Genomic DNA, 14,820 nt, shown 5'->3' with positions numbered 1-14,820 from the left:
ACGTGTATGCAATGTGTGATGATCCAGTCCCGTAACTGGCATTTCCATCTCTTCCAACACTGATCATTTCTTTGTGTTGGGAACCTCTTCTAGTTCTTTATAAAACATATAGAAAATTGTTGTGAACTGTAGTCACCCCACCGACAGCACTTTATTTATTCATGGTGCTCTTGGTTACTCTAAAGATTGTCAGGAACAGTTCATTCTTGGCATTACACTGCTTTTTACTTTCACAGAGTGATTTTCCTTTCAGAATCATTCTGTTTTGTAGCCCTTGCCAGTTGGTCCTGGGTTCATTTTCCTCTCAGTGAGGGGTACGTATCTGGTCTCCTGCTGAGGATAGATTGGGCCCCTAGCCATGATCATTTACGGCTGTTCAAAACCTTCTGACTTCTCTACCTGTTTCAGCCAAACTCCACTTGGGGATGTTACATTTCCTATCTGTCACAGGTCTGACTGCAGCAAGAGCATCCCCACCACCGTAAAACAGCTAAGCGAAAGACTTCATCATTCGCAAGGCAGGCCAGAGGGCTCAGAGAGGCCAGGGACGGGGTTGTGGAGAAGAAACTGCTTAGCCGCCAGGGTCTGCACTGTGTCCACAGAGACTGGGCGCCTCACTTCAGAGCAGTGGGAGCAGCGCAGCAGCGCAGCAGGCCATGGTGCTAAGCGGGGCTCCAAAGGCCTCCTTCAGACCTGCACACTCGAGGGGCCAGGACATCACATATGGGTGGCGTGGTGTTCTGTCCCAAGAAGAAATCTCTGTTGAACTGCAATAAGTCAAACACTTTTTTTAAAAAAAAGATTTATTTATTTGAAAGTCAGAGTTAGAGAGAGAAGGAGAGGCAGAGAGAGAGAGAGAGAGAGAGAGAGAGGTCTTCCATCGGCTGGTTCACTCCCCATATGGCTGCAACAACCAGAGCTGGGCTGATCCGAAGCCAGGAGCCAGGAGCTTCTTCCGGGTCTCCCACGTGGGTTCAGGGGCCGAAGTACTTGGGCCATCTTCCACTGCTTTCCCAGGCCATAACAGAGAGCTGGATTGAAAGTGGAACAGCCGGGACTCGAACCGGCCCCTATATGGGATGATGCTGGCACTGCAGGTGGCAGCTTTACCCGCTCAGCAGCGGCCCCGACAAACACTTTTGATCTGCAGGCTTCACCAAGTGCTGCAAGGCTTGGTCGTGATAGCCTCTTATAACAAGTCCCTCACATTGACAAGTTCCCTGGTGACACTGAGGGATGTATGCTATGGACCCACTACAGTATCAAGTGAACTGGCCTACGTGAAACTCAAGTGCATGAACTTGGCCTCCTTTTAAACTATGGTCTAAGCAGCTCAACTTATCAGTTACTGATTACAAGCTATCCCCACTACTAGAAAAACAATTCATGCACGTTTCCTACTGATAACAGGATGTAATAAACCAGTAAGGTGAGTGGTCCAGGAAATTGGTCTTTGTAAGTCTGAAGAGGCAGAAACTAATGTGGTAGTCCTTTAGGTATTTAAGAAGCTCTTTAGCATGCAAAGGAACCTTGCAGTAACAGGGTTTCATCGTTTGTTTATCGATTCCTGAATTCATTTATTGAATTATTCATTCATTTACCAAATATTTATTAAACACTTTATGTGTTCCAGGCCTCGCACTTGGCTTGGAGGCTACAAAGATTAATGAGACAACTTCTATCTGGAGGACCTCACATGGAAATTAATAGTATCATTACTAATGACTGTAATATAATTTTAAAAAATCTATGCATCTTCAAAAAGTTCATGGAAGGGCAGAAATTTGGCAGCCAGTTAGGATGCCCATATCCCACATCAGAGGACTTAGGTTCAACTCCTGGCTCCAACTTTCTGCTTTGCAAACCCTGAGCGGCAGCAGTGATGGCTCAATGAATGAGTTCCTGCTATACACGTGGGAGTCTTGGATTCAGTTCCCAGCTCCCAGCTTCTGAAACCTGGTTGTTGTGGGTATTTGGGGAGCTGAGTCAGTGGATGAGAGCTCTCTCTCTCTCTCTCTCTCTCTCTGTCTTGCTGTGTCTCTCAGACTAAAAACAAAATTGGAAAAAGTTCATAGCAAATGCATGATATGAAATAATTACACACTGAGTTCAAGAAATTTTGACACCAAAATGCATTTATCTTTTCATTCTATTTTTGCAGTATCCTCACTGGTAATATGGGATCACAGGTGAAGTGATTGATTCAATCTTGGGGCAGGAGATGGTTGAGGAGGATGTCACAAATTTGGTGGTAAGGATTATATGGGGTTCCCCAAAGAACAGCAAGGATTCATTTAATTTAATGCAAAAAGAGAAGTAAATTTCCCTTATACATATGCAATTGGTTTGTGTATTTCCCAACTATATTTGCATCTATGTTCATTCATTCACTCAATATTTATTGAGAAGGTACTAGGTGCTACATATTATTCTAGAGACTGGGGATAAAGCTCTACAAAAACAGACAAAAATGTTTACCCTCCTCAAGCTTACCTTCCTTTTCAGTAAGAAGGCACAACATAAAGAAATGAGTAAACTAGGGATGAGCATTTGGCCCAGCAGCTAAGCTACCACTTGAGATGGCCACATCCCATTTCAGAGTGCCTTGGTCTGAGTCACGGCCCCACAAGCGACTCCAGCTCCCTACTAACGTACACCCTAGGAGGCAGTGCTGATGGCTCAAGAAATTGGGTCTGTGCCACCCACATAAGAGACTCAGATTGAGTTCCAGGCTCTTGGCTTCGGCCTGGCTCAATCCCAGCCATTGCAGGTATTTGAGGAGTGGACTAGTGGATGGGAGTTCTCTGTCACTCTGTCTCTCCAAAAAATTAAATAGTTTTAAAAAGGGAAATGAACAAAATGGATACATTCATGTATATGAGATATCTTAGTTTTTCGAGATGGATATTACGGAGAAAAATGCATGGGTATCAAAATCTTTTTGCACCAAGGTAAAGTTATCTTTTCATTCCATTTTCTAAGAGCTTTTTGCAGTGCCTTCATATAGCAGAGGGGAATGTGCTTGCGGGAGGAAAAGTAGGAAAATGACATAAGGGATGGGGTGCTTGCACTTAAATGAGGTGGTAAGGAAAAGCCTGCTGAAAAGGGAACATGTGAGGCAAGGGGCAAGTCAGGAGGCTATGAGGGCAGAGTGTTCAGGGAGGCCACTCACTAGGGCTTGAACAGACTAGGAGGGACAGTAGCAGGAAATGAGATCAGAGAGGTAACAGGAGGTCAGACCGTGGAGAGCCTCGTAAAATACGGTAAGGTATCTGGCTTTGACTCTGAGACAAAAAGCCACTGGAAGCAATAAAATCATAGATATTGGTTATAAATTATGCTCTCAGAAATTCTGGAAACTCCCACAATGAAACAAGCATTAATATTTCTCAATGTAAACAGTAAAATATATTCTAAATTACAATTAAAAACTGACTTTAAAAAACATTCAAATTACAAAATTAAGAAAGCCATTATTTTAGAATCTTTGCTTCCATAACTCAGTATTTCCCTTTATTAGGACTTACTCCTGATTCCACTTCTGCCTACACACCTCCTCTCCTTCACTCCACATTTAGAGAAAGTTGGGTGTGAGATTACAGATGAGATGATAAGGGCACCAAAAAGGCAGCACCAACATGTGCTCAAGGAAAGGGCAGAGGGGGGAGTATGAGGGAAATGACAGGGAATGAGTATTGGGGGGGGGGCATTTGAGAGCAAAAATTTTGTTTCAAAAAATATTTGCAAGGCAGAGTGACAGAGAGGAAGGGAGGGAGGGGGGGATCACTTCTTTCCCCCTCCAAATGCCTCCAACATCCAGTGCCGGCCTAGGCCAATTCCAGGAGCCAGGAACGCCATGTGGGCCTCTGGTGTGGGTGGCAGAGACCCAAGTGCTTGAGCCATCTGTTGCTTCCCAGGTGCATTAGCAGGGAATGGGATGGGAAGTGGAGGAGCCAGGACTCGAACCAGCACTCGATATGTGATCAGGGCATCCTAAGTGGCAACTGAACTTACTGTACCACAACGCCACTCCCAAGAGGGAAAATTCTTACAGAAGAATCCTTCAAGCTTTTTCTGAATCTCTGGAAAATCCTCGTGATGAAATTTTAAGTAAAGAGGTCAGTTGAGTTAGATAGGTTCTATCCTTGAAATTTAGCAACACTAACTAACATGGATTCTAGCATGCTTAAAGAACGCAAAAGGTAAAATCTAGTTCAGGCATTCACATTTGGCCTTCTCTAAAAATGATGTTAGGCAGTTGACGCAGCAGCTCTCTACTGGGTATTTCTCCAAATGGCCACTGAGTGGCAGTCCAGGTAAAATTATCACAAAGCACAACCTTGCTGAATACATATTCATTAAATAGAACTAACATAATGCTGAATGTGAAAGCATTTTCTGCCCTTGCACACCCCAGTTCTCTGAGATCTGCCATAAACTCACTGGAGACAAAGGCAGGGTCATTTATCAGTAGCCAGCCATTAGCAAAGGCCACCCATCTTTCATAGGCCCCCGGGGACCTGGGGTAGGGCATTGTAACCAGGTACGTATGTATGTGTATATGTGCGGGTCATGAACATTAATCTCTGATGTTGTACAAATGGCACTCAGTGAGTTTCTTGTTCAGATGTATAATGTACTCCTTAAATAGAACTAAGCCGATTTGGGAATCCAGCCCTATTTGGTGGGGTGGTAATGAGAAAGAAGGAAAAGCAATTGTGCTGCCTGCATTTAATTGTTGAGATGGAAATGGTAGGGACCATAACATGGCAAGGAGAGATATGAACTAGAAGCTGTTGAAATTAACTGTTATTTGCTTCCAGAAATTAAGGCTAGTCTTTGTCCCTTTAGCTGGCCCCTTCTAAAACTGTTATGTCCATGGACAGGGCATTTGACTGAGAAGTTAATATGCCTGCATCCCACATTAGAGTGCTTGGGTTCGGTTCAATTCTTGTCTCTGGCTCCTGATTCCAGTTTCTGGCCAATCAGACACTGAGAGGTGGCCTTGATGGCTCAAGTGATTGAGTCACTCCCACCTACACGGGAGACCTGCATTGAGTTCTGAGTGCCTGGCTTTGGTCCAGGCCATCCCTAGACATTGTGGGCATTTGGAAAGTGATAATGTGACTATAGTTGTCGACAGGGCCATTATAGAGGGAGTTTAGTTAAAATGAGGACAGACAGGTGGGCAGTAATCCAATATGAGTAGTGTCCTTATAGAAGAAGATAAAGACATAGATACATACAGAGGGAAGGCCACCTGAAGACACAGGGAGAGGGCAGCCTTTACAAGCCAAAGGGAGAGGCCTAAGGAGAAATTGACTCTGCTAACACTTTGATCTCAGACTTACTTACTCCTTTACTCCCTTACTACCCCATATAATGAGACCCTAACCTCTAGTGATGCAGTCACTGAAATGTCTCTTGAATCCATGTTCTCTAGTCACTCTTCTTTTCCATTGTGTTAATTCAACCCACTTCATCTTTCATCTGAACTGTGTAATAGCTTCTCAAAATATGTATATTTTTGCCTCTCATCTCTCTCTTATTCCATCTTTTATTCTGCTACCAGTTGGCACATTATTTTTAAATTTATCTTCATTGTATTTGAAAAGCAGAGGGACAGGGAGCGAGAGAGAGAGGGAGAGGGAGATGGGAGGAGGGAAGGAGGGAGGGAGGGAGGGAGGGAGGGAGAGAGAGAGAGAGGGAGAGAGAGAACCCTTCCATTGGTTCACTGAAGTGCTTGCAAGATCCAACACTGGGCAAGGCCAAAGCAGGATCCCAGAACTCAATTCAGGTGTCCCAGGTGGACTGCAGGGAGCCAACTACTTGAATCATTTTCTGCTCCCCTCAGGGTCTGCATTTGTAGGAAGTTGGAATCAGAAGTGGAGTCAGGATTCGAACCCAGGCATTCTGATATGTGATGTGGCATCCCAAGTGATGTCTTGATTACTGCACCAGCCAAGACCTATTGACCTCACTGCTCTGATACATCCAGCCTTGGCGAACATGTCTCTCATATCCAAAACAAGAGCCCTTACTAAAAGCAGTATTTCCTTTGAAAACTTCCCAAAATGCCAATCCAGTCTTTCTGGATTCACATGTTTTCAAATAAATGTGCAATTGGCATTTGCAGACTTAACACTTGAGCTCTCCACCTTGAGGAGAAATCCAGGGTGCCCATGCCATGCAGTGATTTGTAATGTTGCTGAGGCTCAAATTTGAGCTTCATTCCCTACCAGGCTGATGTGCAGAATGAGACACCCATTGCCTTATACACATTGAGCCTAGCCAGACGCTCAGTTTTCTGCAGCTCAGAGAAGGAACTCTTTCCTATAAAGTCCAGACAATTTTGTCTCCCACCCCAGTGTAAATAAAAGCCATCTGAAAAGAAATCCAACTTCTGGAAATGAGAGTGAACAGAAATGAAGTGAGACTAAGAAAGTGATGTTTCTTCTGCAGGATGCAGAGGACTTATGAGGGAAATCACATACTCCAGTGATATTTAGGAATTCCAAGAAAGCTAAGTCTACATATTCTTTCTTAGGCACTTTTTCTCTGGAATAGGCAAAATATGTTCTCACATATATACCTATACCCCCAGCACCCCTGTTACTTATATTGGTTGTAAATAAGGTACAATAATAAAGATTTGCTTCTTGTAAGAAAAAGAAGGTACAAAACAGCTGGCTCTTGTCTATACTTTATAACAGTAGGTTTTCCTCTTATGGAGATTAGGATAGAACTACCAATCTTTGTGTCTTCTCAGGCTTGTTAAAATGGGATTCTACCTGTACAGGAAAAAAAAATCACAAAAGCCAAAGAAAGATTTAGGTCAGATGGATGAGGACTTTAATGATCAGCTGTGCACATTTTCAGGCTTTTGTGAAATCCCCAGGCCGCCTGCCCCAGGTAACTACTCTATTATTGAAGTGAGTTGGAGAAGCCTTCTTCAGTGAGAAATTATAATTGGAAGTGTCACTTATCCTAAAGTCCCATCCTAAAGACAAGATCCTGGGCACTAAGCCAAGAACTCCATATATGTAGAATAGCTTTAGCATGCTTGAACAAGAAAGCATGCTTTGGGGGTAAAGTTTAATGTTCAGGGTTCTCTTGAGGCAATATTTTTAAAAGGAGGGCCAACAATAGATGCTTAACTTCATTTAAATGATATCTATGTGGAAATCTCTAAGATCCCTTCCAACATTAAAATCCTTGGATTCTGAGACTGATGTAAGCATGTTAAAGGGTTCACTCCAGGGACAAATACAAATGAGTTACTGGGGGAGACTTTTATTGATCAGTTGATCTGCCTTGTAAGAAATGTTAAGACCACATCTTGAACTACTTTGGCTTCTATCATAGGGTCATTCAGGAAGTTAGAACTACAGAATCTTATCCATGTAATCCTTTTGTTGAGAAATTACTTAAGAGTAAGGAAGTTGGGGGACATTCTCAGCTAAACAAATGCTTCTGACTTCACTACAACTAGACCTGCCCCTAGGAGAAATGCTAACAGGAATCCTTCATGTTGAAATAAAAGGATGCTAGACAGTAATTCATAGTCACATAAAGGTATAAAGATCCGCAGTAAAGGAAAAGCCATGGGCAAATATAAGAACCAGTGTCGGCCACCGCTGTGGCTCAATTGGCTAATTCTCCGCCTGTGGCGCCGGCACACTGGGTTCTAGTCCCGGTCAGGGCGCCAGATTCTGTCCCGGTTGCTCCTCTTCCAGGCCAGCTCTCTGCTGTGGCCAGGGAGTGCAGTGGAGGATGGCCCAAGTTCTTGGGCCCTGTGCCCGCATGGGAGACTAGGAGGAAGCACCTGGCTCCTGCCATCGGATCAGCGTGGTGCGCTGGCCGCAGTGGCCATTGAGGGGTGAACCAACGGAAAAAGGAAGACCTTTCTCTCTGTCTCTGTCTCTCTCTGTCTCTCTCACTGTCCACTCTGCCTGTCAAAAAAAAAAAAGAGCCAATGTCATTGTAATTTTTGTTAGTAACTCTACATTTTAAAGGGATTTAAAGGCCAATGCATAAAAATATAGAGGAGACACCAAGATGGTGAAATAGGGAGGGAGCTTACTGCTCTAGTCTAGAGGAAGACAGTTAAAAAAACGTGGACAGATTCCAATCTCAGGGAAGATTTTAGGGAGAAAATGGCAGAAGAAACCCCATGCAAACTAGAGGAAAACTGTGGATCTACATGGAGGTGTGGATGCCCACAACTCAAGACTCCAGCAGCCGAGAACCTCAGCACCAGTTTTGGAGAATGAGGTGAAACCAGGCTGCAGCAGCCCATGCCACTGGTGATAAGGCTGTGGGAGGAGCCTGACATGAGTACAGTTTGGAGCCCTGTAGGGGACAGTGTACCTGCCAACCTGGAGGAACAAAAGTGGAGGGGGCATGTTTCTCTCTCCCCTACCACCTGGCACCAGCGTTCTATAACTAGCCAAGAAAGGGCAGGCACCATTTTGGACATACATAACAGTTGCTCTGGCCTAGCAGCCAGCCAAATGGAGACTGCTTAAGTCTGGCTGGGAGAATTGACAGGGAGCTGGGGGCTTGTGACGGTGCTGTGTGCTGGGACTGTGAAAACACAACACTGTGCCTGTGTGGGAGGGAGCAGGGTGTGGCTGGGTCTTTGGGCAGTCACTGTGGGCAGCTCCACTCGCTTGGGACTCCCTGATTCCCTGGTGAGGGTCATTACTGTGGTATCTGTGCTCATACTGAGGACTGCATGGATCCTTTGTGTGGTTCTTGTGGCAATGTGAATGAATATTATACCCACTGGGGCTGGCGACCAGGCCAATGCGTCCTTTGAAGAGAGGAGGTGAGTGTGAGACCACGCCAAGAGAGCAGATTAATCCTCCCCTCTGATTAAAAAAAAGAGCTTTATCATGCCCAATTTGGAAGCCACCTTGGACACTCCCCCCACCCTGGAGCATTGACCACAGCTCCCTGGCCACACCCAGCACACACCTCAGGGTATTCACTGAAAGAGCAGACACTCCAGTAAACCATAGAGCCATAGTCCAAAGAAAAAAGCCATCACAGGGGGAAAAAACCTACAAGTGTATCCACAACTGCCCAAAAATAAATGCAGCAACTAAAGAAATAAGAATAAGGAAGACAACATGATGCCTCCAAAGGAACACAACAACACTTCAATACTAGAATGATACAACCCAGCCATCCCACTCCTTGGAATTTACCCAAAGGAAATTAAACTGACAAACAAACAAGCTGTCTGCACATTAATGTTTATTGCAGCTCAATTCACAATAGCTAAGACCTGGAACCAACCCAAATGCCCATCAACAGTAGACTGGATAAAGGAATTATGGGACATGTACTCTATAGAATACTATACAGCAGTCAAAAACAACGAAATCTGGTCATTTGCAACAAAATGGAGGAATCTGGAAAACATCATGCTGAGTGAATTAAGCCAGTCCCAAAGGGACAAATATATGTTCTCCCTGATCGGCGACAACTAACTGAGCACCAAAGGGGAAACCTGTTGAAGTGAAATGGACACTATGAGAAACAGTGACTTGATCAGCCCTCGTCCTGACTGTTGATGTACAATGTAATATATCATGCCTTTTAGTATTTTTTTTGTTCTAGTACTATTGGTTGAACTCTGTAATTAACACACAATTATTCTTAGGTGTTTAAATTTAACTGAAAAGTGATCCCTGTTAAATATAACAGTGGGAACAAGAGAGGGAGGAGAGGTACAACTTGGGACATGCTCAATCGGACTTGCCCCAAATGGTGGAGTTAGAATCATGCCAGGGGATCCCAATACAATCCCATCAAGGTGGCATGTATCAGTGCCATCTCACTAGTCCAAGTGATCAATTTCAGTTCACAATTGATCATACTGATAGGACTAAGAGTCAAAGGGACCACACAAACAAGACTAGTATCTGCTAATACTAACTGATAGAATCAAAAAGGGAGAGAAGGATCCTTCATGGGAAGCGGGATACACAGCAGACTCATAGAATGGCAGATGTCCTAAATAGCACTCTGGCCTCAGAATCAGCCCTTAAGGCATTCGGATCTGGCTGAAGAGCCCATGAGAGTATTTTAGGCATGGAAAGCCAAGACACTCTGGCAAAAACAAACAAAAACAAACCTAAATCAAAGATCTCTGTGAGTGAGATCCCAGTGGAAAGAACAGGGCCATCAAAGAAGGAGGTACCTTTCTCTGAAGGGAGGAGAGAACTTCCATTTTGGCTATGACCCTGTCTGAATAAGATCGAGGACGGCGAACTCAAAAGGCTTCCATAGCCTTGGCAACTCATGACCAGAGCCTAGGGAGATTACTGACACCATAAACAAGAGTGTCAAATTGTTAAGTCAACAACAGGAGTCACTGTGTACTTACTCCTCATGTGGGATCTGTTCTTAATGTGTTGTCCAATGTGAAGTAATGCTATAACTAGTACTGAAACAGTATTTTACACTTTGTGTTTCTGTGTGGGTGCAAACTGATGAAATCTTTACTTAATATATACTAAATTGATCTTCTGTATATAAAGATAATTGAAAATGAATCTTGATGTGAATGGAAGGGGAGAGGGAGCAGAAAAGGGGAGGGTTGTGGGTGGGAGGGACGTTATGGGGGGTGGAAAGCCATTCTAATCCATAAACTGTATTTTGGAAATTTATATTTACTAAATAAAAGTTAAAAAAAAGATTTATTTATTTATTTGAAAGTCAGAGTTACACTGACAGGCAGAGAGACAGAGATAGAAAGAGATGTCTTCAGTCTGCTGGTTCACTCCCCAATTGGCCGCAATGGCCACAGCTGCACCCTGCGCCGGTTCAAGCCAGGCGCTTCCTCCAGGTCTCCCACAGGGGATGCAGGGGCCCAAGGACTTAGACCATCTTCCACTGCTTTCCTAGACATAGCAGAGAGCTGGATCAGAAGTGGAGCAGCTCAATAGGCTAATCCTCTGCCTGCGGCGCCAGCACACCAGGTTCTAGTCCCGGTCGGGGCGCCGGATTCTGTCCCGGTTGCCCCTCTTCCAGTCCAGCTCTCAGTGACCTGGGAGTGCAGTGGAGGATGGCCCAAGTCTTTGGGCCCTGAACCCGCATGGGAGACCAGGAGAAGCACCTGTCTCCTGGCTTCGGATCGATCGGATTGATCGGTGCGGTGCGCCGGCCGCGGCACACATGCTACAGCTGCCATTGGAGGGTGAACCAATGGTAAAAAAGGAAGAGCTTTCTCTCTGTCTCTCTCTCTCTCAGGGTTCCAACCAGCACCTATGTGGAATGGTGGCACTGCTGGCGGTAGATTTACCCACTATGCCACAGCGCCGGCCCCTCCCAGGGTTTTTAATACATACTCAATAAATAGTGAAAAAAATGAAAAAAAAATACTAGAATGAGAAAATTAAGAAATGCCAGAAATGGATTTCAAAAAATTGATCATAGGATTACTTAGAAGTAATCAGAAGCAAATCCATGAATTAAAGAAATCCATACATGACATGAATGAACATTTTTCCCACGAAATTGAGATGTTAAAGAGAAAACAAAATGAAATATTGGAAATGGAGAATTCAATAGATCAAATAAAAAATGCAGTGGAAAGCCTTAACAACAGACTTGGTGAGACAGAAGAAAGACTATCCGTTAGAAGACAAGTCTCTGGAAATTTTATAGTCAGACTGTGGGGAGCAACTCGGACTAGACTGTTACTGGAATTAAGACTTATTCTATGCATCTGCTTTCCCACAATATGGTGCTGAGAAGGGAGTAACAACTTCTACACAGCTGCCTCCAGTTCAACCAATAAACTATAGGACCTGCTCCTGATTGGAGGAGAGCAGCGTACTCGGCATGTGGGTAGCAGAGTTGGGATTGGTGGAAGAGGACTATAAAGGAGGAGAGAGACAACATGCACCAGGAACATCTATCTGAAGGAACACCTGTGCAGCCCCCGAGAGAGCCGGCCGGCTGTGTGCCGCTCCCCTGCGGAAGTGGGGAAAGTGGCCAGGGGGAACCGCCCTTCCACGGAGGTGGAAGGGTCGGTAGCCAACCCGGGAAGAACCAGCAGCAAACCCGGGGAGGGCCGAGCAGACAAAAGAACAGCGCAGGGTCCTGTGTCGTTCCTCCACGAAGAGGGGGAGCGACATAATGGTGCCGTGACTCGGATATGAAGCCTAGGCAGGGTTTAGTGTCGTTCCTCCATGAAGAGGGGGAGCGACATCAGACCAAAAAAAAGAAGAAACTAGAAAACTCAAAAAAAGTGTTGGAGATTTACAGGATACTGTCAAACGACCCAACAAACAGGTCTTAGGAGTTCCTGAAGGCATGGAAAGAGAGAATGTATTAAAAGGCTTTTTTAGTGAAATGATTACAGAAAACTTCCCTAATTTGGAGAAAGGGACATCCAAGTATAGGAAGCACATAGAACGCCTAATAGACATGACCAGAAAAGCTCCTCACCAGGAAACATTGTTAGTCCAACTCTCCACAGTAAAACATAAAGAAAAGATTCTAAAATGTGCACAAGAGAAACGCCAGCTGATTTTCTGAGGAACTCCAATTAGACTCACAGCAGACTTCTCATCAGACACTCTATAGGCTAGGAGAGAATGGTGAGATATATTCCAAGTTAAGAGAAAAAAAACTGTCAACCCAGAATATGGTACCCTGCAAAGCTCTCATTTATGACTAAAGGTGAAATAAAGACCTTCCATAGCAAACAAAAATTAAAAGAATTTGTCACCACTTGTCCAGCCTTATAAAAGATGCTTAAGGATGTGCTACACACAGAAACATGGTCATCACTCTGAAAGAAGGTAAAGGCAGAAAATCTCCCAGTAAAAAAAGTACAGAGGAAATCCAAGATAAACGATAGGAACATTTATGGAACAATGGCAGGGAAATTGAAAGTACTCAGGTTTTTCTTCTGTGGTCCCTTAGATTTCAGACTGCCCTGTTATTAGGAATCTAGCCAGATACTAAGGCAATCTAATTTTGAATCTTTTTAAAAAGAAGACATTGATGATATTGGACTATCCTTTTTTTTTTCTCTCATTGCATACCATTTGTGTGATTATAGTGTTAAGTCTTAGTTCTTATGTCTTCAGGCAGAAGAGTGTGTCACTTATTTTATTTTTTTTTAACTTTTATTTAATGAATATAAATTTCCAAAGTACAACTTATGGGTTACAATGGCTTCCCCCCTATAACTTCCCTCCCACCTGCAACCCTCCCTTCTCCCGCTCCCTCTCCCTTTCCATTCACATCAAGATTCATTTTCAATTCTCTTTATATACAGAAGATCAGTTTAGCATATATTAAGTAAAGGTTTCAACAGTTTGCACCCACATAGAAACACAAAGTGAAAAATACTGTTTGAGTACTTGTTATAGCATTAAATCACATTGTACAGCACATTAAGGACAGAGATCCTACATGAGGAGTAAGTGCACAGTGACCCCTGTTGTTGACTTAACAAATTGACACTCTTGTTTATGGCGTCAGTAATCACCCTAGGCTCTTGTCATGCGCTGCCAAGGCTATGGAAGCCCCCTGAGTTCACCGACTCTGATCATATTTAGATAAGGTCATAGTGAAAGTGGAAGTTCTCTCCTCCCTTCAGAGAAAGGCACCTCGTTCTTTGTGTATCACTTATTTTAAATGAGTTTTTGATTGTCTTTGAAGTTCAGTCTGTAAGTGTGTTGTTGCCACAAAAGAAAATAATTGAGTTTGCATTGCTTAAGTACTTGAAAATTGAAATTGATAAGATACATTATGTAATGAATTAGGTATTTATTTCTGGATAAAATTACAAATGAAATAAAGATATGAGCTACTTAAATAATGAAAATGATAGTGCTTATAAACACTGGGAACCATTCTGTGTTTGAGACATCCAAAATTCAAGTGTTTTCTAGATTTTTCTCCTGAAATCCTGCTCTTCTTTTCTGTACTTCATGAATTTACTCTTATTATTGATGTTGTAAAACGGCAGGGTTAAGTTGTCATTATATCTGTGTTCATTATGAATCTCATAGCTTTTCTAGTTAGGAAAAAAAAAGTCTCAAAAATACTCTTAGTGTTATTTTTTTGGTTAATATTTTACCCACTAATGGTATTTTAGATACCTTTAATCATTTTAATAACATATCTATAAAAATTTAAAACATTACATATTATATTTGAACTAGTGAAGAGTAAGAAAAAAAACTACTTATTGAGATTGTAGATGTTCCATTAGTTAAATTTCCAAATTTTTAATAAAGGAACTTTCAGAGACAGGTTGAGACCTAACGGTATCCATTAAACTAGCTCCTGTGATATGGAAAGGAACCCAGAAGCAGTGGAGGCCATGTGAGGGCATTTACTGGCCATGGCTGTGGTTGTGGTGTGCTTGTACTAAAATACAGGTAGTGACACACTGAAATGTTTTTTGCCCAATAATCTGGAGTAGTGTCCTGCATTTATCTGTACTAAAATAAGCATAAATTAATACAATCGACAAGGAAGAAATTTTATTACCATACTGTATTTGGGAGCCTTTGTACAGCTAGGTAGTTTCCATGATACAAAGTATTTAGATTTTAAAATTTACTATTGTAAGGAAGAAGACATGGCACCATTCCATGTGCTTCAATGATAACTTGCTTACTGAATTTCAGAAGAAAAAAATATGAAATGAGTAATTGTCACTGCATTAGCTGTAATGTTAAATTGGCAAGTTATAGCATAAAGCTGAAATCTGTGTTTCTCAAATGTGAACCACAGCAATCTAACTGCTTTGTAAGTCTCAGCATTGAACATGTACGGATACCT

This window comes from Oryctolagus cuniculus, chromosome X, assembly GCF_964237555.1.
Source record: "Oryctolagus cuniculus chromosome X, mOryCun1.1, whole genome shotgun sequence".
NCBI classification, from domain to species: domain Eukaryota; kingdom Metazoa; phylum Chordata; class Mammalia; order Lagomorpha; family Leporidae; genus Oryctolagus; species Oryctolagus cuniculus.
This window is presented reverse-complemented; position numbering follows the sequence as displayed.